The sequence below is a fragment of the Giraffa tippelskirchi genome, chromosome 7 (genome assembly GCF_054371585.1).
Source record: "Giraffa tippelskirchi isolate mGirTip1 chromosome 7, T2T-mGirTip1v1.2.pri, whole genome shotgun sequence".
In the NCBI taxonomy this organism is placed as follows: Eukaryota; Metazoa; Chordata; class Mammalia; order Artiodactyla; family Giraffidae; genus Giraffa; species Giraffa tippelskirchi.
In genome coordinates this window covers 16877165-16899609 of record NC_137281.1, presented here as the reverse complement: position 1 = coordinate 16899609, position 22445 = coordinate 16877165, and the positions used below count along the sequence as shown (strand labels likewise).

Below are 22445 nucleotides of genomic sequence, written 5' to 3'. Positions count from 1 at the left end.
AGCCCGTGGCTCGTGTGTGCTTTGCTCGCGCGCGCTCTCTGTCGCGCGGTCCAGTGGTGTCTCATAAGCGTTGGACTGACGTCGCGTGCTTCGCCGCGAAGGAGTCTGAAGCTAGGAAACCTCTCGCAGTTCTCTGTTCCACTCCAGGGATTTGCCGGCAGCCACAGTGCTCTTCAGGGCAATTTCTTTAGCCAACCTCGCTCCCCGCCTCCTCTCACTGCTCACCGGTGTTTCCGCATCTGGCCTGGATCAACCCCCCCACCGCCACCCCCACCCCGTCCCTGTCTCTCACTCCGGCTCTGCTTGCAGACTCCTCTATGGCGATGTCAGGTCTTCACCTCTTGGTGTTACAACGCCCCTAGGAGGCCGTGTCCGATTCCACAGCCTCAGCGCTCCTGTCTGGGGTCCTTTCCTCCGGGTCCAGGTGGGCGGGTCTCTCAGAAGAAGCAGCCGCTGTCTACTTGCAACCGCCACATGTTCAGTCACACGGGAAGGATAAAGATCCTTTCAGAAAGGCGCAAATCCTCTCCTGTTTGCCACCTAGCAGGTGAAGTCTTTGCAATCCAGTCACCCTTCCAGATCTTGTCCAAACGAGAATGACCTGAGAGCCCTGGGATAGGTGAGGAAAGGGGTGGATAAGGAGGAGAATGAAAAATGACAGAGAAGCTTGGTGAGAGAAGGGTCCCTGCCCCACAGCAGGAGGAGTACCATCAGCATCTAAGTCCTTGGAGACTGGAGACCACTTCTCTCTGGTAGAGTCCTGCACCTCCTAAGAGAAACCTCCATTTCCAGCGCCCAGAAGACACTGAGTAAGAAAGTGAAAACATCTTCTCTGAGCCCATCACCAAAGGTCATGCCATCCCCAGCTCTTACAGCCCTGCTGGAGGCTTCCCCTCTCCTTTAGAGAACTGATCTTGAGACAGGCTAGGACCTGGGATTCTTTGCTGAAACGCTTGAACCTAGACACAGCTCTCTTCAAGCAACAAAATACAAAGAAACAGTATGGGACTAAAAACAACTTCATGCATGCACCTTTGGGACAAATTCGCGGCAAAAGATAAAAAGAAAGCCAAAAAAATTCCCCACTTTTGAAGAGCCTGGAACAAAAGCAGGGAGTCGGTAGCAAAAGCAGGGTACTGCACCACCTAAGCAGTGGGTAAAACACCTATCCACCCCTCTGGCCCAACCCCTGGACACAGCCTTAGTGAAACTGAAAGTGTTAGTTGCTCAGTTGTGTCCTTTGCGACTCCATGGACTGCACCCTGCCACGCTCCTCTGTCCGTGGAATTCTCTAGGCAAGAATACTGGAATGGGTAGCCATTCCCTTCTCCAGGGAATCTTCCCCATCCAAGGATTGAACCCAGGTCCCCTGCACCCTATATAAGGGACAAATTCAGGGAGCAAGCAAGCAAGCAAGGGAAACTGCTGTTTGTTCTCACTCCCCTCTGCTACAGCGGTAGCCCCAGTAAAGCCTTGCCTGAATTACTTGTCTGGCCTCTAGTCAATTTCTATTGGTTGAAGAAGACCAAGAACCCTAGTCAGTAACAATCTGAATGTAGCAGGGCTGTTTGGCCCACTCTCAGCTTCCCAGGTGGCTCAGTGGTAAAGAATCTGCCTGCAACCCAGGATACTCAGGAGATGCTTGTTCAATTCCTGGGTCGGGAAGATCCCCTGGAGAAGGGAATGGCAACCCACTCCAGTATTCTTGCTGGAATAATCCCATGGAAAGAGGAGCCTGGTGGGCTACAGTTCATGGGGTTGCAAAGAGTTAGACGCAACTGAGCACGCATACATCCTGCCCATACTGCTAAAGAGGTATTTTAAAAAGTTTTGGTGAAGGCCACCCAGCTCTCCCACCTCCCTGAAGTCAGAAGAAGACACAGGGAGTAAAGCTTCCAGATGCTTTGTTAGGAAGGAACTTTTCTCCCACATCTGCCACTTGTTGGCTCTGTAAACAAAAATCCCCATGCCTCTACTGCTGTCACTGCTACTGTTTTGTTTTGTTTTTTTGGTGGTGGTGGTGCTATACAAGCATCTCATTCTCTGTTGCCCCCTTTACCTCCTGCCCTCAATCTTTCCCAGCATCAGGGTCTTTTCCAATGAGTTGGCTCTTCCCACCGGGTGGCCGAAGTATCAGGAGCTTCAGCTTCAGCATCAGTCCTTCCAATGAATATTCAAAGTTGATTTCCTTTAGGATTGACTGCTTTGATCTCTTTGCTATTCAAGGGACTCTGAAGAGTCTTCTCTAGCACCATATTTTGAAAGCATCAATTCTTCCACACTCAGCCTTCTTTATGGTCCAACTCTCACATCTGTACATGACTACCATAGCTTTGACTAGACAGACCTTTGTCAGAAAAGTGATGTCTCTCCTTTTTAATACTCTGTCTAGGTTTGGCATAGCTTTTCTTCCAAGAAGCAAGTGTCTTTTAATTTCATGGCTGCAGTCACCCTCCACAGAGATTTTGGAGCCCAAGATCACAAAATCTGTCACTGCTTCCACTTTTCCTCCTTCTATTTGCCTTGAAGTGATGGGACCAGATGCCATGATCTTGGTTTTTTGAATGCTGAGTTTTAAGCCAGCTTTTTTACTCTCTTCTTACACCCTCATCAAGAGGCTCTTTAGTTCTCTTTACTTTCTGCCATTAGAGTGGTGTCATCTGAATATCTAAGGTTGTTGATAGTTCTCCCAGCCATCTTGATTCCAGCTTGTGATTCATCCAGCCTGGTATTTGGCATGATGTACTCTGTATATAAGTTAAATAGGCAGGGTGACAATATACAGCCTTGACATACTTCCATCACAATTTTGAGCTAGTCTGTTGTTCCATGTCCAGTTCTAACTGTTGCTTCTTGACCTGCATACAGGTTTCTCAGGAGGCAGATAAGGTGGTTTGGTATTCCCAGCACTTTAGAATTTTCCACAGTTTGTTGTGATCCACACAGTTGGAAATTTTTAAACACTCATGAACAACCTCCAGATCAAAGAGGAAATTCCTAAACTGAATTTTTTGTGCAAACAAGCACAAAATAATGCAAAGGAAAACACCTCACAAAAGTGAGGTTACAAGAAACCTCTAAAGTTGTCATGTTAATTTTTTAGTTATTATTGTTGGCCTCCCAACTTTCCTTTCTATAATCTGCTTTGTGATGCCAGTGCTGGGACTCCTCACAGACCCTGTGGCAGTTGGTCCCTCCTCCCAGGAAAATGGATAAAAAAACTCTGGTGTATCCATACAATGAGTCACCAGTATAAAATAAAATGGAATGAATGATGGACTTAGGTAACAACTTAGATTGATCTAAAAATTGTTACACTGACCCAAAAGAGAGGCACACAGAAGGCTACCTAACATATGCTTCTATTTGCATGAAATGGAAATGGAAAAACTATAATGTCAGGCATCAGATCAATCCATTTGGCGAGCTAGATATGTGGAGGGACTGATAGCAAAAGGGCAAAAGAGAATTTTTAAGAAAATGAAACATTACTAGATCTGTATCTTAATTACTCTGTTATTTATCCCAGTGAGTATATTTGTCAAAATTTACCGTACTCTATGTTTAAAATATCTACATTTTATTTTATATACATTTTACCTCAAAGACTTAACTGGAAAAATTGAAGCAAGAGTAAGGAGTATCATCCTAAAGTCATTGCTAAAGTCATTGTTTCATGAGTATATTTTTATTACACAGATGAAATTGACCATTGTCATGGCAGAGAAGGCTAAATTTTCTTCATAACTGCTATAAAAGTTTTCAAACATTAACAAAATTATTGAGACAATAAAGTTAATAATGTTAATGTAGAGGTGTAGCAGAGAATAGGAATATGGAAAGCAGGGAAAAACAAGGCAAGAAAGAAGCAAGTCAGCAGGCAATCTTGAGTGGATGAAAGACTTGGTGAATGACTATACAGGCAAGAGCCACAGACTCTTTTTAGAGAAAAGCCAACACCCTCTAATCAAAATTTCATGGACCATGAGAACTGCAACTCCTAGGACCCATGTCTGGACTTTGGGAATCTGATCCTGGCCGGGCCAATCAGACACACACACACACACACACACACCTCCCCCTACCAGCAGGCAGGTCAGCACAGAGAAAGAGCAGTTCAGCCCTTGGAGAGGATCACTCATGGGTGGGCTGCCCTGGCTCCCCATGGCTGGCAGTTCCCTGATCTGCTCACTGCTGTGTCTCTGGGTTCAGTCAACCCCTCCTGCCCTAGTCCTTTAGGAACTGCTGCGGTTTAGGTTAGTTTTAGCCACTCTAGATTTCCACATGAATGGGGACATGCAGTATGGACTCTTACGTAAGGCTTCTTCCATTCAGTAAACTGTTGTTTTGATTCATCCCTGTTGTTTGTTGCCTGTTATCAGGAGTTCTTTCCTTGATAGTTGAGCAGTATGAATTCTTTGTGATTTGCTTTTCTATACGCTTGTGGGTTGTCACCAGAGGTATTTCCGGATTTTGTTTATTACAAATAAAGCTCCTTGCAAAAGTGCAAGCATTTTTGTGTACACATGTTTTCATTTCTTTTGGTTACATTATTAGATGTGAAATTGTGGTGTCAGAATAGGTGTATGTTTAGTTTTATGAGAAACTGCACAAATTTTTTTTCAAAGTGGTTGTACCATTTTATATTCTGATTAGAAGTGAGAAGGGTTTCAGCTGCTCCACACCCCAGAGCACATTTGGAGCTATCCAACTTGTAACCTTTATCCTTTCTGATGGTTGTGTAATGGTATCTCTCACTGTGGTTTAATTTTAATTTCCCTGATGACTAATGGTGTTGAGTAATTTTTTAAAGGGTTTATTGAACATTTGTGAATCACCTTTTGGAAAGAGATCATTCAAATGTTTTGTCCATTTTATACTGAGTGGTTTGTCTTATTATTATTATTTTAAAGTATTATCCTTAAGGGGAAAAGAGATTCAACAGGAAAAGTAAAATGAGAGGATTTAGGCATCTCATTTCATGATCAGTATTTTGTGTGAGGACAGGTACAGGGGCAGACAGATGGGAGCCTGGCAGTTGGGACAGTAAGTCAGTGTCTCATAATAAGGCAGTAGCTAGAATCTGCAAAGTGGAAGTGACCAACGGCAGGAGTGTCTGCAGTTGCTACTGAAAGGAAGAGAGAACAGGCAGGCAGGGTGGCACTGCAGTCTGCAGTGGCCTCAGATTTATCCCCAGACATCATGTGGTTCTATTGGAGCTCAACCTTCTCCTAAAAGCCTAGGGCCTCACCAATGAGTATGCAGGGAACCTGGGAGGGAGAGGCAGTGCTCCTTCTTCCAAAAACAGTGGCAGTGGGAGCAGCAGCGGTGTCGGAATTTTTGTGTACAGTGCCTAAAACTGGCAGATGCGGGTAGAGAGATTTTTTTGGATGGAGTATCTGGAAGTTTTCCTCCCTGTGTCTTCTCTGACTTCAGAGAGGCTGGACATCTGGATGTACGGCCTTCATCAAGCTCTTTCTTTGCTGACCTCTTTGGCAGCAGGGGCAGGATAAGAGTGGGCCAGACAGCCCTGCTGCACCCATATCAGTCCTCCAAAGACAGAGAAAGTCTCCAGCAGGGCTGTAAGAGCAAGAGATGGCCTCTGGTGATGGGCTAATAGAAGGTGTTTTCACTTTTTTTTTTTTTTCTTATATGGCTGCATCTGGTCTTAGTTGAGGCACGCAGGATCCTCCTTGCATCATGCAGGATCTTTCACTTCGGAGCCTGGGTTCAGCAGTTGCAGCACGCAGCTGAGTTTGCCTCACCACACCTTGGCTCTCAGTTCTCTGACCAGGGATCAAACTCGCAGCCCGTGCATTGCAAGGTGGATTCTTAACCACTAGATGAGCAAGGAAGTCCCTGTCTTCACTTTCTTACTCAACTTATCTTCTGGGCTCTGGGAATGGAGGTTTCCCTTAGGAAGCCCAGGGCTCTACCAGAAGCGGATGAGGATCCTCTTAGCCTCCAGGGCCCTGCATGGTGCTGGTACACCCCCAATGCTTTGGGCCAGGGCAAGAGCCCTTCTCTGATCATCTGTCCTATGCTATTTTGTGTCCTCCTTGGCCCTTCTCTTCTAGGGTGTTCAGTTCCGTTTCCTTCAGGCAGAGATCTAGGGCTGACTGGATGGCCTAGGCTTCACAGAGACCTGCTCAAGAGCCATTCTGCACCCTGCAGGAGGAGTCTTCAATGTTCCTGAGGGGAGGAACATCTTGGAAGAGCAAGCAGACAGTGATGGCTTCTGAGACCGGAAGATCAGACACACACACCACACCAAGGTATGGATCCGCAGAGAGGAGCACTCAGCCTGCCAGATCAGGTCTTCGCTTAGCCTCTTAGCTGTGATGTCAAACTGGGGTGGTAATCTCAGTCAACAGCCCAGGTGGAGGAGATTTATTCAGATCAGACAGGGGGATGCGGGGGCCGGGGGGGGGGGGGCGGGGCGTGGTTGTGGGGAGCGGGGTGTGGAGCTAGTTGAGGACATTGCCCATGAAGGGAAGTTTGCGTGCTGAGGGATCCTCTGAGCGGGCTGGGAAGCTCAGAGAGGTCGACAACGAGGGTAACACCCCTGTGACACGTGACAGAGAAAGGTGCGCGAGGGAAGGGCATGCAGTAGCGACAAAGGGCAAAGGGCGAGGTCCAACGGCCCAACGGCCCAACCCCAACCGGTCTCTGCCCCTGTGGAACTCTGCGCAGGTACGAAGTGTTGCGGGTGTGCAGACTCAGAAGTGCCCGCGCACCCGGAGGAACCGTAGGAACCGTTCAGGCCACCGTCCGTTCATCCTGCGTCAGTGCGCGGGTCCGCAGGTCCGTAGCTTCTGGTCTGGGGACAGTGGCTTCTGTAGTCAGTGGCGGGGCTTCCTGCAGCTCTTTCTCCGGGGTCACCGGGGAAAGCAGAAGCTGCCCCCGAGTCTGAGAAGCAGCCCAGATCCAGGTGGCGACCCAGCTCACTGGGGTAGGTGAGGATGAGAAGCCCAATGGCGGAGGGTAGGAGGGCTGCTCTGTCTCCTGGGGTGACTACACACCCAGAGGGCCAGGGAGGCTTCTCTGCAGGACAGGTGCTGAGGGAGGAGACGCCAGAGTGCAATGGGGCACAAGAAGCTGGAGCCTTTCTCTTTTTGGCAGTTGCCACTGATGCCATCATTTTGCTCTCCTTGTCCTGCACCCTGTTCTCTTCCCTCCTCTGAAGTCAACTCCCGAAATCCTGGAGTCAGGAAACTTCTCTGAGGCTGCCCTGGAGAGACTTGAGCCTGGAGCCTCACCAGCTAGGCTTTCGGGGTGTCCGAGGTGAGGAACTGAGTTCTGACCCACCTGAATGACACAGCATTCCTTTCTGGGAAGCAGGGTTTCTTTGCTTGTTTTTACAGATTTAGTAAAACAGCATTTAGTTCTATAACTTTCTTCACTCACACAGCTGGAGTGGCCAGGCTGTGGTGCCCTCATGGAGGCCTCTTGTGTAATCATTTTTTCATAACCCTTAGGAGTGTTAGCCCCAAGGCACACTTATTAATGTAATGAGCACACACACTCTCTACTGGGCTTCCCAGGTGGTTCAGTTGTGAAGAATCCACCTGCCAATGCAGGAGACACAAGAGACATGGGTTCAATCCCTGGGCCGGGAAGATCCCCTGGAACAGGAAATGGCAACCCATTCCAATATTCTTGCCTGGAAAATCCCATGGACAGAGGAGCCTGGCGGGCTACAGTCCATGGGGTCTCAAGGAGTCAGACATGACTGAATACACACACACACACACAGAGTCTACTAGGAAGTCTTTCTTTCTTTTAGTTCAACTCAGATGTCACCATTGGCTACAAGGGAGCCTCGGTCTCCTCAGAAATGTAGAGCTGGCATCATTGTTGTTGGCACCTTTCCTTAGGACATTTCTGAATGAGTGCTCTGCAAACTGTGAAGTTCTCTGTGACCTGTCCTCTTCTAAGGCCAAGGACAGGAGATGGTACATGAGGTGGGTCCAGGGTCCATCTTGCCCTAAAAGCCTTGGGGCACCAGTATCTCTTGTTGTTCAGGGTTCTGGCCAAAATTTATAATTGATCAATATTAACTTTTACAGTAGAGTACCATGATATATGGGAGCTTCCCTGGTGGCTCAGTCAGTGAAGAATCCGCCTGCAGTACAGAGACCTGGGTTGGGAAGCTTCCCTGGAGGGGAGGGCATGGCAACTCACTCCAGTATTCTCTCCTGGACAATCCCCATGGACAGAGAAGCCAGGCGTGCTGCAGTCCACGGGGTCGCAAAGAGTCAGACATGACTGAGAGACTAAGCACAGCATAGCCCCATGATATATATGTGTGTGTGTGTGTGTATATATTTCTCTCAGCAATGTTTTGTAGCAGTGTCCACAAGCTATGACCTATAGGCTCAATTAGGTCCCCTTTGTTTTTACAAAGCCAATGACTAAGTATAGTGCTAACATTTTTAAAGAGGTTTTAAAAAATGAAAGAATATTTGAAAGAGACCATAAGTGACTCACAAAACCTATAATATTCACTATCTTGCCCTTGAAGAGAAAATTTGCAACCACTGTTTTGTAGTCTTCTATAACTAGATCTTGCAGAGATTTTGTTAATTTATCTTCAAGAAATTTATGAGATTTGCAAATACTATATCTTTTCAATTTTAGCTTTCAGTAGTTCTTTGATGGTATACAGAAAACACATTTTAAAATATATTGATTTGCATACTGAGACCTTGGTAAATTCTCTTTTGACTTGATAGCTTCTTCTTTGATTCTTTAGGATTTTCTACACCCACAAGAAGGTTTTCTATGAATTGCATTCATACAATTAAAGTCATTTTAATTTCTTCTGTTTTAATCCGCATGCCTTTGAATTTCTCTTCCTTACCTTTATATTTGCAGGCACCAATTGTCAGCATAGCACCATCAGATGATTGAGTCTTGCTGTCTTGCTGCAGACCACACAGCTGTCTGTGAGTGATTTTTCTTCCAGGTGCAAGAACAGGAGATGAATATCAGGTGAGTGCAGGGTTCACCCTGGCTGAAAAGTCTTATGCCCAAAGGGTACCAATATCTTTTTGAATAATATAATAGCCCAGCTTTCAGAGTCATGATCAGAATTGACAGCTTACCAATATTCCACTCCGCTAGCCCACACACACTCATGTACATACAGATAACACAAACGCATACATGTACTGGCATATGGCAAAAAAAAGATCTTCATGACCCAAATAATCACGATGGTGTGATCACTCACCTAGAGCCAGACATCCTGGAATGTGAAGTCAAGTGGGCCTTAGAAAGCATCACTACGAACAAAGCTAGTGGAGGTGATGGAATTCCAGTTGAGCTATTTCAAATCCTCAAAGATAATGCTGTGAAAGTGCTGCACACAATATGCCAGCAAATTTGGAAAACTCAGCAGTGGCCATAGGACTGGAAAAGGTCAGTTTTCATTCCAATCCCATGGAAAGGCAATACCCAAGAATGCTCAAACTACCGCACAATTGCACTCATCTCACACGTTAGTAAGTTCAGTTCAGTCGCTCAGTGGTGTCCGACTCTTTGCGACCTCATGAATTGCAGCACCCCAGGCCTCTCTGTCCATCACCAACTCCCGGAGTCTACCCAAACCCATGTCCATCAAGTCAGTGATGCCATCCAACCATCTCATCCTCTGTTGTCCCCTTCTCCTCCTGCCCCCAATCCTACCCAGCATTAGGGTCTTTTCCAATGAGTCAACCCTTCGCATGAGGTGGCCAAAGTATTGGAGTTTCAGCTTCAACATCAGTCCTTCCAATGAACACCCAGGATTGATCTCCTTTAGGATGGATTGATTGGATCTCCTTGCAGTCCAAGGGACTCTCATGCAAAGAGCTGACTCATTGGAAAAGACCCTGATGCTGGGAAGGATTGGGGGCAGGAGGAGAAGGGGACGACAGAGGATGAGATGGCTGGATAGCATCACCGACTCGATGGATATGAGTTTGGGTAAACTCCGGGAGTTGGTGATGAACAGGGAGGCCTGGCGTGCTGCGATCCATGGGGTCGCAAAGAGTCAGACATGACTGAGTGACTGAACTGACTGGCATATGGTAGTAGGCAGAAAAAAATGTTTTATTTATGTATATATATATCTTCTACTTGGAGAAGGAAATGGCAACCCACTCCAGTATTCTTGCCTGGAGAATCCCAGGGACTGGGGAGCCTGGTGGGCTGCCGTCTATGGGGTCGCACAGAGTCGGACACGACTGAAGCGACTTAGCAGCAGCAGCATATCTTCTATGCCAGAGCTTTGCTAAATTCACACCTTTCTTCCTCTGGTTTCTTTTTAGATTCCATAAGATTTTCCATGTACACAATCATGACTTCTCTGAATCTAAGGCAATTTTACTTCTTATTTTTTAATCTGTATGATTTTATTTACTTTTCGTACATGCTACATTTGCCACAACCTCCAGTAAAATGTAATAGACAATGAACATCATTTTCCAGTTCTGGTCTCTGGGGAAATGTGAGCAGTATGCTGTTACTTGAGGTTGTTATGCTTTGTTTTGATGTACACGTTACCATAGGAAGGAAATTCACTACAAATTCCAACTTTGTTAAAAGATTTTTTGAAAGGAATGTTAAACTTAGTTAATTTGTCCACAGCTATTGAGATGATTCCATGGCTTTCCTCCTTTAATTTCTGAGCATGATGAATTACATTGATTTTTGTCATAGCTTTTTAAAGATATAACTCATGTACCATACAATTCACCCATTAAAGTGTAGAATTCAAGGGCTATAAGGGTATCCACAGATGCACAAATATCACCAGAATCAGTTTTAGAACATTTTCATCACCCAAAGAAACCTTGTACCCCTACTACCTCCCAATGTCCTGATGTCCCCCTGACCCAAAAAAAAAAACACTAACACACTTTCTTGATGAAAACCTCTATGGATTTAGCAATTCTGGACATTTCATGTAAATGGAATCATAGAATATGTGGGTTTTGGTATTTGGATTCTCTCGTTTACCATCAAGCTTTCTAAAAATTGTACTAACATATATCTAACATGTTAATAACAAAATTTATCATTTTAACAAATCATAACACACTTAGTGCATTCACATTGTTGTACAACCATTACCACTGTCCATCTTTAGAGTTTTTTCATCATCCCAAACAGAAACTGTGTCCCTGCTAAACAATAGTTCCCCATTACTCCCTCAAGCCCATGGTAACCACTTTCTACTTTGTCTACGAATTCACCTATTCTAGCTACCTCGTATAAGTAGAATTATACAATATTTGTCTTTCTGTCTGGCTTATTTCACTTAGCATGCGGTGTTCAAGGTTCATCTATATTGTAGCATGTATCAGAATTTCTTTTTGAGACGGAATAATATCCCATTGGATGTACATGCCACATTTTGTTTATCCATTCATCAGTTGATGGACATGGGTTGCTTCCACCTTTTGGTTGTTGTGAATACTACCACATGAACATGGGTGTACAAATACCTGTTTAAGTCCTGGCTTTCAGTTGTTTTGAGTATATATCTAGGAATGAAACTGCTGAAACAAAGTGAAAGTGAAAGTCACTCTGCTGCTGCTGCTAAGTCGCTTCAGTGTGTCTTCAATTTCTCCACATTTTTGCCACCATTTGTTATTTTCTGCTTCATTGATTATAGCCATCCTAATAGGTGTGAAATAGCTCATTCTGATTTTAGTTTGAATTTCCATAATGATAAGTGATGTTGGACATCTTTTCATATGCTTATTCATACCAGTCCTTTGTTAGATATATATTTTACAAATATTTCCCCTGATCTGTGCCCTGCTTTTTCATCTTTTGAATTATATCTTTTTTGAGAAGTAGTTTTAAGTCTATGCTTTGTCTTTTAGTTTTGTGTATGGGTTTTAAAGGGCTTCCCTAGTGGCTCAGTGGTAAAGAATCCATCTGCCAATGCAGGAGACACACGTTCGATCCCTGGGTTGAGAAGATCCCCTGGAGAAGGAAATAGCAACCCACTCCAGTATACTTGCCTGGGAAATTCCATGGACAGAGGATTATAGTCCACGGGGGTCACAAAAGAGTTAGATACAACTTAGCCACTAAACAACAACAACACGTGGTTTTTAAATAAAAGGTTTTTGTTTTGGTTAAATTTTATTTCTTGGTTTATTTTATGATCTTTTTATTCTTCAGAACTCCTTCAGGACTTCCCTGAAGTGGTCCAGTGGTTAAGGCTCTGCGCTTACAGTGCAGGGGGCTCAGGCTTGATCCCTGGTCAGGGAACTAACATCCCATATGCTGCTCAAGGCACCACCAACAACAACAAAAAGTAAATAAATTAAAAAAAATTTTTTTAAAGAACTCCTGGACAGAGTACCATGGAGACATACACACTAGCATATGTGAAATAGATCACCAGTGGGAATTTGTGTATAAGACAGGGATCTCAAGTTAGTGCTCTGTGACAACCTAGAGGGTTGGGTGGGAGGTGGGAGGTGGGAGGGAGGTTCAAGAGGGAGGGGACAGACACACACCCGTGGCTTCTTGCTGTTGTGTGGCAGAAACCAACACAATATTGTAAAACAATTATCCTTCAATTGAAAACTGAAAAACTGTTTTAAAAAGGAACTCCTTCATATCCCAAGGCTATAATCAGAGTCTCTTACATTTTGTCCTAAAACATTCATAACTTCATTTTTAATATCTGGTATCTTGGATCCTTCTAGAATCTGGTTTTTGTGATGATCTGAGGTGAGGATGTCAGCATTTACCCCCGTGCACAGAGCCAACAATCTCAACCATATGCACTGAGGATTCCATCATCCTTCTATATTCTCCGTTCTTATCTTCCCCTTCTATGAATTCCTCCCTAGTTTGTTTCCATAGTTCCAGTGGCCAAAAATCATTGATGAGTCACATATTTTATCCTAGACTTAATATTTTCAGTAATTACTGAGTGGCATGAATTCCTTCTTCCATTGTTCTTCCAGGCCCAAGAAGGTAAATGCCAAGCTCATCCTCTCTGAGCGAAATGTGAATGTGGTAGAATGCCTGGCCTAAGTCTAATTTAAAGAAAAAGATACAAAAGAGATATTCAAACGTTTTAAAAAGACTGGAATTGTAAAGTGTGCTTTGCACACAGCGGGGATGATCTGGCAAACAGGCCAGATGTTAGGGAAAAGCCTAGAGGAAAGAAGCAAGGGTGAGTCACCCTGTCTTCCCCTTGGGACTTCAGAAGTCAGCACATTAAGTCATAAATGTAGCTATATTTGCTGAGTCCCAGAAAACTTGGAAAAGTTAAGTCAGGCTCCACCTGTTGTTACTCATACAAGTCAGTTCTTCCACAGACGAGCCAAAGAACAAAGACTCGTAGACGTGGGATAAATTAACATGAAGGAGGCTTCACGCAGCTTGGTGCTCTGTGATGACCTAGTGGTGGGATGGGGGTGGGAGTGAGGGAGGCACAAGAGGGAGGGGATAAGTATACACTTAATAATTGATTCACATAGTTGCACAATGGAAACCAACACAACATTATAAAGCATTATACTCCTATTAAAAAAATAATTTTTAAAAGAAGGCTTTCTATATTTAATCTGAAAAGAAAGGTGGGAGAACCATGAAGGAAAATGGGTAAAGGGAAAGGGGACAGCTGTAGGCAGCAGGGGAAGGGGTTGTCTCACCAGTATCAAGACTAGAGGAAAACTGGCCCAGGGCTTGGGTCTTCCAGGCTAACAGTGGGATGCAGTATAGTTGAAACTTACAGATCTCTCTCTTCTCTCCCCAGTGAACTTCTCAAGCCAGAATTGACCTCTGATCTGCCTCATCTGAACTCATACCTTATGGCTTGTTCAAAAGCCCCTGGAGGCAATGAGCCTTAGCTTTCTGCAGGAGGAAAAAGAGCCGGTTCCATGTAATTGCCATCATCACTGGCATGGTCTGTGCTGAGCCTCTTCCCAGCAGAGGGAGGTTTGCTCATGGTGGACATTGGTCATCTGCCTTTTCCAGAGGAAGCTTTGGCCTCTTGGTTGTTGAGTTCCTGGCTCTTTCACTAGAAGAAAATGAATAGGTTGGTGATTCAACACTTTGCATCTCCAGTGAAGACCTGGGCGGGTGACGAGGACGCCTCAAAGGCAAGCTGCTGTTGACTCTGCCCACCTCAGAGGCACATTTAGGCAGGAACAAGCGTGCCTGAATTATGGGTGTTTTCTCAGTGGTATCAGCTCCTACAAAGTCAAAAGTGGGTATTCTGGCTGGCTAGGCCCCAGGTGTTCTGACTGAAGGCAAGAATAGAAGAATCTTCCTAAAAATGTATGGCATTGTCCCTTCGGGCTGTAACAGACATGCTCTGGCCATCAGTACCTTAGGTGCTCAGAGTATTGGTGGAACCAGAAGTGTTTCCAAACACAGGTATGATGCTGTCTCCTCCCACTGCAGCACCTATATTCTGGACTGGAGAGCCCCTCGTGCTCTGACTGGTTTCATGAACAGCAGTTAACTCCAGCCGCAAGTTGAGTGCCAGCTCCTCTGATAGTAACAGCCAGGCTGCCCTAGGTGTCTCACAGGAGGCTGCAAGTGTTTATTGGCTCAATGGGCCCCAAGTGCTCTGTCCATTTGTAGGAAGAGAACCAGGTGCCCCAAAGATGGAAGTACGTCTGGGGACAGGTACAATGACCCCAAAGCTACCACTACCTAAAGGGGCTTAGATGCTGATGGGGTGCCCCCTCCTCTGGTAGTCCTGCCTTTTGGTCATTTATTTGATCATCCTCCACCATAGGTATTGTGCTGTCCCTGCCTGTTGGGACACATGTGTTCCGAACAGGTAGTGGCCAGGTGCTCTGACTGTAGGTGGGAACAAAAGGGCCTCCAACACAGGTGTGGTGTTGGACCTTTCAGCACCATGGATGTCCTCTGGTCAGGTGTGTCCCAGGTGGTCTGACTGGGTGGGAACAGAGGCATCTCCAAGCACTGTTATGATGCCAGCCCCTCCTACTGCATCTGCTGTGTTCCAGCAGCCCGGCACCCAGGTGACCCAGACTTCAGCAGGAGCAGCCATGCCTCAGGCACGAGTTTGTTCTCAAGGCTGCTGTCTCCTTCAGTAGGAACAGATGCGCTGGGCAGAGTGGGCCTCAGGTGCTCTGACTGTAGGCAGGAAGGAAAGGTCTCCCAGGACAGTTTTCACTCCATACAACCTGGTTGCTCTAAACACAGTGGCGGGTGCTGTAGGTTGACAGATACCAGGTCTAAGCCTATAAAATGTGAGCTGTAGTGCTGGGTGTTCTCCCAAGCCTAGTTCCAAAGCTGGGTGCCTGCCCCAGACATGGTACTGGCGTCTGGGATGAACACAGTGACCCCAAAGCTGCCACCACCCAAAGGGGTCTAGATGCTGATAAGCTATTCCTCCTGTTGTGGTGGCTCCTCCCTGACAGTCCTGCCTTTTGATCACTGTTTGATCATCCTCCTACGCTGTCCCTTTTCTGTGAGCTCCTAGTGCCATCAACCTGATCTCCTTTAGGCAAGGATCTAGGGATGGACTGGATGGCCCAGGCCTCATACAGGCAGGCCTGCTCATGGAGCAAAGCAAGGTGAATCCTTCTGGCCCTGGAGGAGGGCTCTTTACTATTCTTGAGTGGCCGCACATCTTTGAGGTGTAAGCACACAGCACTGTCACTTGGAGAGTCTTACCAGGACACAGCTCAGTCGGTAAAGAATCTGTCTGCAGGGACTTCCCTGGTGATCCAGAGGCTAAGACTCCAAGTTCCAGTGCAGGGGGCCTGGGTTCAATCCCTGGTCAGGGAACTAGATCCCACATGCTGCAACTGAAGATCCTGCATACCACAGGGAAGACAGAAGACTCCCCGTGCAGCCCAATAAAAAAACAAAAAAGAATCTGTCTGCAAAGCAGGAGACCCGGGTTCAATTCCTGGATCAGGAAGATCCCCTGGAGAAGGAAATGGCAACCCACTCCAGTAGTCCTGCCTGGAGAATCCCATGGACAGAAGAGTCTGGCAGGCTCCAGTCCATGGGGTCACAAGAGTCGGACACGACTTGGCAACTAAACCACCACAGACCACTGCCACCAGGATCCCAAGGGAAAGATCTTGGAGAGGAACCCCGAGCCTGCCGGATAGGATGAGGCCTCTTCAGAGTGATAGAAAACTTGAGGAAGTAACAGCCCTGGATCTGGGTAGAACCTGCTGAGAACAGGGTGGAGGAAGGGCACAGGTGCTCCAGAGATCCCTGCCAGAAGGGGGAATGGGGAGGGCGAGCTGGGCTGGCATAGGAAGGAGTGAAACTTGCTAAGGAAGTTGCCCATGCAGGGCAGTTGAACCTGAGAGTGTAGTACGCAACTTGAGCTCTCCTCACTACCAGCTCCTCCAAGGTACAGTATGCACAGATCAGTCTGATGCTTGTGACACAGTGTTGGAATGCATGACAGAGAAAGGGCCCTCCAGTGAAGGGGAGTGATGGAAAAGCGCTAGAGGGCAAACGGCAAAGCCCAGCTGCCCGGTCCCAGCGGAGTGTTTTAGCTCTTCAAGTCAGCCCTTTGCAAGTGTTTGGCACCACATGCGCCCTGTGGTCTGGAGGACTATTCAGGACTGTGAACTCTCGGAGCCTGCACAACTGTCACCCCCAGGTCTGCAGGTTCCTCCACACCCAGGCTCAACAACCAGTCCCTATGAGTCCCCCAGCCCTTTTCCCAGGATCACTGCCAAGCAGAGCCTGCCAATGCCAGAGGCCAAAGTGCCAGAGCAACCTGGATCCTGCCAGGGTCAGGGCTGGCTTGCAGGAAGGAGTCAGGGTAAAAGAGATAGGGGTTGGGGGACCAGGGTTCAGCTCTGTTCCAGTCATTGCCCAGGAGGCCTGGGATAGCTGCAAGAGAATGGGTGCTAAGGTGCGGAGGAATGGATGAGCGGCTTACATCCCCAGCTTCTTCCTTTCAGGTGCCACCACCCGCTACAGTTTGCCTCACACCCTCTACTTTTCATGCTAGTAGCTCAGGGCTACCAGACATGCCTCCTTGAGGGATCTCTCTATCACTGTTCCAAGCCCAGGAGCAGGCATGCCTTCTCCTTGGAAAGGAGCAAGGCCCCAGCATCCCAAGCTGGGGAGTTTTCTGAGGTGGGGCACCCAGACCTGACCTGACCAGATAGACGCTGCACCCTGCAACATAACTTTCCAGGCAGGCAGATTCTCTTCAATTCTTTTTGTATACAAATTGCAAACAGCATTTAACCCTTAGAACCTTCCTCGGCTCACACGCATGTTAGTGGAGAAGCCAGGATTTGAACTCAGTCTGTCTGATTTCAGAGCTCATGTGTTCTCTGCCTGACTGTGGTGCCTCCTCTTCATGTAGGCATTGTGGGTGACCATTTTTATAGTCCTTAGGGGACTCAGCACCATGGCACACATCTGATAAGCACATGCAGTCCATAGTAGGAGGTATGAATTGGTTCAACTCAAAGTACCCACAGGCCACAGTGGGCTCTGGTATCTTCAGAATCTTCTGGGAGCACCAGAGAGAAGGACAGAGAGCAGAAATTGTCAGAATTACCCCTCAGGCATCTCTCTGCTAAGTGAGCCGTGCAGCAAACTAAGCAGCTGTGAGCTGTCTTCTCCTGGGTGCAGGACAGATTTATTGCAGGATTCACCTTGGGTGAAAAGTCTTGTAACTCAAGGACACAGTATCTCTTGTAATAATCCTATAGATCCACTTTCAGGATCATGATCAGAATTGATAACAATATTAATTTTTCCACTCTACCAGATTGGTATACATTTTCTTATATTTAGGACTTTTAAATTTTCTTTCAGAGTGTTTTGTAGTAGGGGTTGACAAATTATAGCCCATGAGCCATGTTCTGTCCACAGCCCGTTTTTGTGGATGTAAAATGTGGATGTGGATGTGTAATGCCACTAAGCTGAGAATAGTATTAACAGTTATTAAATTTAAAAAAAAAAGAAAAACAGAAGAAGATACAATAAGATGTAACCTGTAAAGCCTGTAATATTTACTATCTGGCCCTTTACAGAAAAATTTGCCAATGACTCTTTTGTAGTTTCAGTGTATAGGTATTATACAACATTGGATAATTTATTCCTAAATATTTTATAAGGTATCATAAATTTTATCTTTTGAATTTTAATTTTCAGTCATTCATTGGTGGAAAACACAATTGATTTTTGTGTATTTACCTTGTATGCGGGAACCTTACTAAATTTACTCTTTACTTCTAGTAGATTCTTTGCAGAGTCCTTCGTATTTTGTATTTACACAATCATGTTGTCAATGAATAAAGGTAGTTCTATTTCCTCCTCTTTATTTTGTATGCCTTTATTTTTCTTACCATCTTTATTTGCTACAACCTAAAATATTGAGAAAAGAGACATAATCTTCTTGGTCTTAGAGGAAAGTGTTCAGTATGCTATTAAATGAAGTTTGTTATATTAATAGAGGCATTTTATCACTTAAAGGAAATTTCCTCCAATTCCTATTTTGTCAAAAGATTTTTCTGAAGAGGCCCTTACATTTTGTCAATTACCTTGCCCACAGTTTCAAGATAATCACATGACTTTCCTTCTTTATTTTCTTAATATGATGAATTGCTTTGATTGGTTTTTGAGTGTTAAATCAACCTTGCAAACCTGGGACAAATCCCACTGGTACCTCTAGATCAACCTTTGCTCTCTGGTTGGATTCGATTTCCTAAAATTTTGTTAAAGATTTTTAATGTCTATGTTCATGAGGGATATTAAACTGAATTTCTTTACTGTTGGGCTTTGGTATTAGTGTCATGTTTGCCTTGTAGAATGAGTCAGAAAATGTTTACTCCTTCTATACTCTCTGAAAGAGTTTATATAACACTAAAGTATCATCCTTACATGTTTGATAAAATTCATCTGGATCTGCAATTTTCATCAACAAAAGGAGTTTATAGTCACTTGTTATCCTTTTAATTATCTGTCAAAACTGTAGTGAAGCTCCTTTCTTTATTCCTCATATTGGCTATTTGATCTTTTCCCTTTTTATTTCTTTATCCAACTTGCTGGAGTTTTATCAATTTTATCAATATTTTTAAATATCCACTTTGTTAATTTTCTTTAAGGTATACTTTCTATTTCTACTCCTTTATTATTTATTTCTACTTTGGATTTAATTTGTTCTCCTTTTCTCTAATCTTAGAATTGAAAATTAAATCCTTGTTTTTAAAGCTCACTTCCTTTTTCATATGAGCACTTTAATCAGCAACATTCCCTTAAGCACTGCTTGGGCTGCATCCCACAAGTTTTAATTTGGTGTGATTAAATTAACAATGTTTTCCTGACATTGTCTAGAGCTCTTTCTCTCTTGTCATTGACCAAATAAATTGAGGCTCACAAAATTGAACTCTAAGCTTTAGTCTCAATTCAGTTCAGTTGCTCAGTCGTGTCCGACTCTTTGCAACCCCACAGAGCACAGCACGCCAGGCTTCCCTGTCCATTATCAACTCTCGGAGCTTGCTCAAACTCTTGTCTATCAAGTCTGATCTTGACTTAATAGACTTTAGGAAACCCGGTGCTTAGCTCATGGACAGTAAGTGTCAATGGTAAGCCAGTGCACAAGCCCTGACCCCCTGGCCAGGCACTCTGGTGGCTACTGTTCTGCCCTGCTTTCATCACAATCTCTGTCCTTGACCTACTCAGTGAAGTGCCTTGAGCCAGTGCCCTGAATCTGCTTCACATGCCCAGACTTCTCTCCTACACACAGGTCATTAAGTTCCAGCAGTCTGTAGACTAATTCCTGCCACCTGGTTACTCTGACAGCACCTCAGACAGAAACTGAGTCTATAGAGGTCCTGCCAGGATCCCATCTTTCTCCACAGGGCACCCCCAAAAATGCCCTTGGGCCAAGGTGCCCCCTTGCACTGGTGTCAGGCCTCAAGGGAGACTGCGCTGCTGGAGTAGTGAGGAGAGAGTGGGGGCCGTTCAGCCTCACCCTGCCCTGGGGAGAACACTGAGGGAGGAAGGTCAGGAGAGAGGAGTGCCCTCATATCGTGGAGAAGACAAGAGGTGACATTCTTCTGTCGTGCATGCATGGCCTAGGTACTGCAAATACTGGCTGGGACACAAAAATGCTGCTTGCTTCATTGAGTGAACTTTCTTCTAACAGTTTTCATGGCCTTTCTTGGCTATTGTTACCTGAACCCCAGAATCCAGAAACTGGAAAACATCCTAACTGAGGCAAGCATAACTATTAAAGAACACCGCACCCCACGAAGTGTAAAATTATCAAGGATGGTGTATCCGCCAGATGTGCTTGTACCACCTAGGAAAGATGTCCTTCTTGTGACGCCCTGGCTGGCTCCTATCATCTGGAATGGGACTTTCAACATTGACATCCTGAATTAGCAGTTTCGGCTTCAGAACATCACCATTGGATTAACTGTGTTTGTTGTAAAAAAAATACATTTTCCACCTGAAGCTGTTCCTGGAGACGACAGAGATGTACTCTAGGGTGGGACACAGAGTGAACTACTATATCTTCACTGATCGGCCAGACTACGTTCCTTGCATTTCCCTTCAGAAAGGACGGCAGATGGTCATCCTCAAGGTCCAGAGGTATGCCCGCTGCAGAAGATTTCCATGCACCACACGGAGGTGATCAGCAATTTTATTGAGCAGCGCTTCCACCAGGAGGTGGATTACCTTGTGTGTAAATGTGGACATGAAGTTTAGTGATGATGTGGGCGTGGAGATCCTCTCCTCCTTGTTCGGCACCCTCCGTCCTAGCTTCTATGGATTGACTCGGAAATACTTTGAATACGAACGCCGGCCTCAGTCACAGGCCCATATTCCTGAAGACAAGGGGGACTTTTATTACATAGGGGCCTTATTTGGGGGGTCTGTGCCAGAGGTTTACAGACCTGCCAAGGCCTGCCATGAGGCGATGATGGTTGAGCAGGCCAATCACATCAAGGCCACACAAAATGATGAGAGCCACCTAAACAAATACCTGCTTCACCACAAACCCACCAAGATCCTTTCCCCTGAGTACATGAGGGATAGTCAAATACTCAATTATTTGGAGCCAAATCAGGTGCGGAATTTGGTCCATGCTGTACATCGGTATAGATTTAGGGTCATGAAGAAGAAAAAACCCATGAAACTGATGAGCAAAGCTTCCAGGAATGGCTCAGAGAGGGGCCATTCTCAGCTAGCCTAAGACTTCCTCTTGGAATGCCATTTTTCATTAAAAGCAATTTTAGCAGAAAAGGTATAACTCTGCCTGGTTGAAGCCTAGCATCACCTCCCCAAGTGTATTCAGGCCCAGCGCCATCCCCTCCCCCTCCCTCCCACCCCCAACAACCATTTTGGCTGGGCTGGTTCCTGGGTTAAGGTAAGGTCCCAGAGCTGCCCCCACCTTTAGCTTCTCACAGTGTACTACTAACACCCTTCAGGAAGGAGGAGGCAGGCAATCTCAAGTCTATCCTGCCAAACAAGGGATCAGAGATGACTTCTCCAGAACAAGGAAGGTGGCCCCAGGCACCACAGTCTCCTGTTTGCTGTGACAAAGAGGCTCACAGGACCTGCCTCAGCCTTGGCCAAGCAGATGCAAAAAAGTCTTCAGCTTTAAGCCAAATTCCTTCCTCTTCTGGGCTTCCCTGTGGCTCAGACGGTAAAGAATCTACCTGCATTGTGGGAGACCTGGGTTCAATCCCCAGGTTGGGAAGATCCCCTGGAGAAGGGAATAGCAACCAGTATTAGCAACCACTCCAGTATTTTTGCCTGGAGAATCCCATGGACAGAGAAACCTGGCAGGCTACAGTCCATGGGGTCGCAAAGAGTTGGATACAACTAAGCGACTAACACTTCTCAAAAGTCGAAAACAAGTTGTAGTGTGAGATAGGAGGAGATCACAATGCCAAAATCAAGGTCCTCTTTCCTGGCACTTGGCAACCTATGTGTTTTACCACCGGAAAACTTTAATTCCAACAATCAGTGATTTCACAGTTTAGTCCAAATAATAAAATACCATCACAGTACTATCCTTTTCTTTAAAAAAGTGTGTTAGTCACTCATCGTGTCCAGGCTCTGCTTTGGTGTGGATGTAGGCACTTGACCTATATTTGATGACCAGATACCTCTGCCCCAGACTTGCCCCAGACCTTGCCCCAGAGAAGGACAGTAGAGACCCAACAAGCAGTTTTTTAGCATGCTTTGGCTGCCTGACCTCCCTCATTCCTGTCTATTTGCTGAATTCAGTTCTCTACCTTTCCAGGGATTCTGATAGGTTTTCAATAAGTTATCTTTCTACTTTAATTGGCAGGAGTATGTTTCTTTGCTTGCAATTATAAATCTCAAATAACAGATGCAGAGAATGTGCCTCATCAACAGCTAAGTAGTATAGGCCCGGTTTTGTCTGTCAGGAAGCGTTGGGCTTTTATCACACTAAATAGGGCTACGAATTTTTTTTAAAT

At 45.6% G+C, this 22445-nt stretch overlaps 1 long non-coding RNA gene and 1 pseudogene across 1 annotated transcript; both read left to right on the top strand.

Annotated features, from left to right (window-relative positions):
* The first annotated feature begins 92 nt into the window (after positions 1–92).
* On the top strand, positions 93–18306 carry LOC145515777 (uncharacterized). The gene is made up of 6 exons (XR_014060998.1): positions 93–619; positions 6078–6275; positions 6694–6952; positions 7123–7284; positions 8878–8994; positions 13775–18306. It is a non-coding gene; the product is annotated as an uncharacterized LOC145515777 (long non-coding RNA).
* Positions 18307–20262: 1956 nt separating this feature from the next.
* Positions 20263–21190, top strand: LOC145513722 (histo-blood group ABO system transferase pseudogene; annotated as a pseudogene).
* The last annotated feature ends 1255 nt before the right edge of the window (positions 21191–22445 follow it).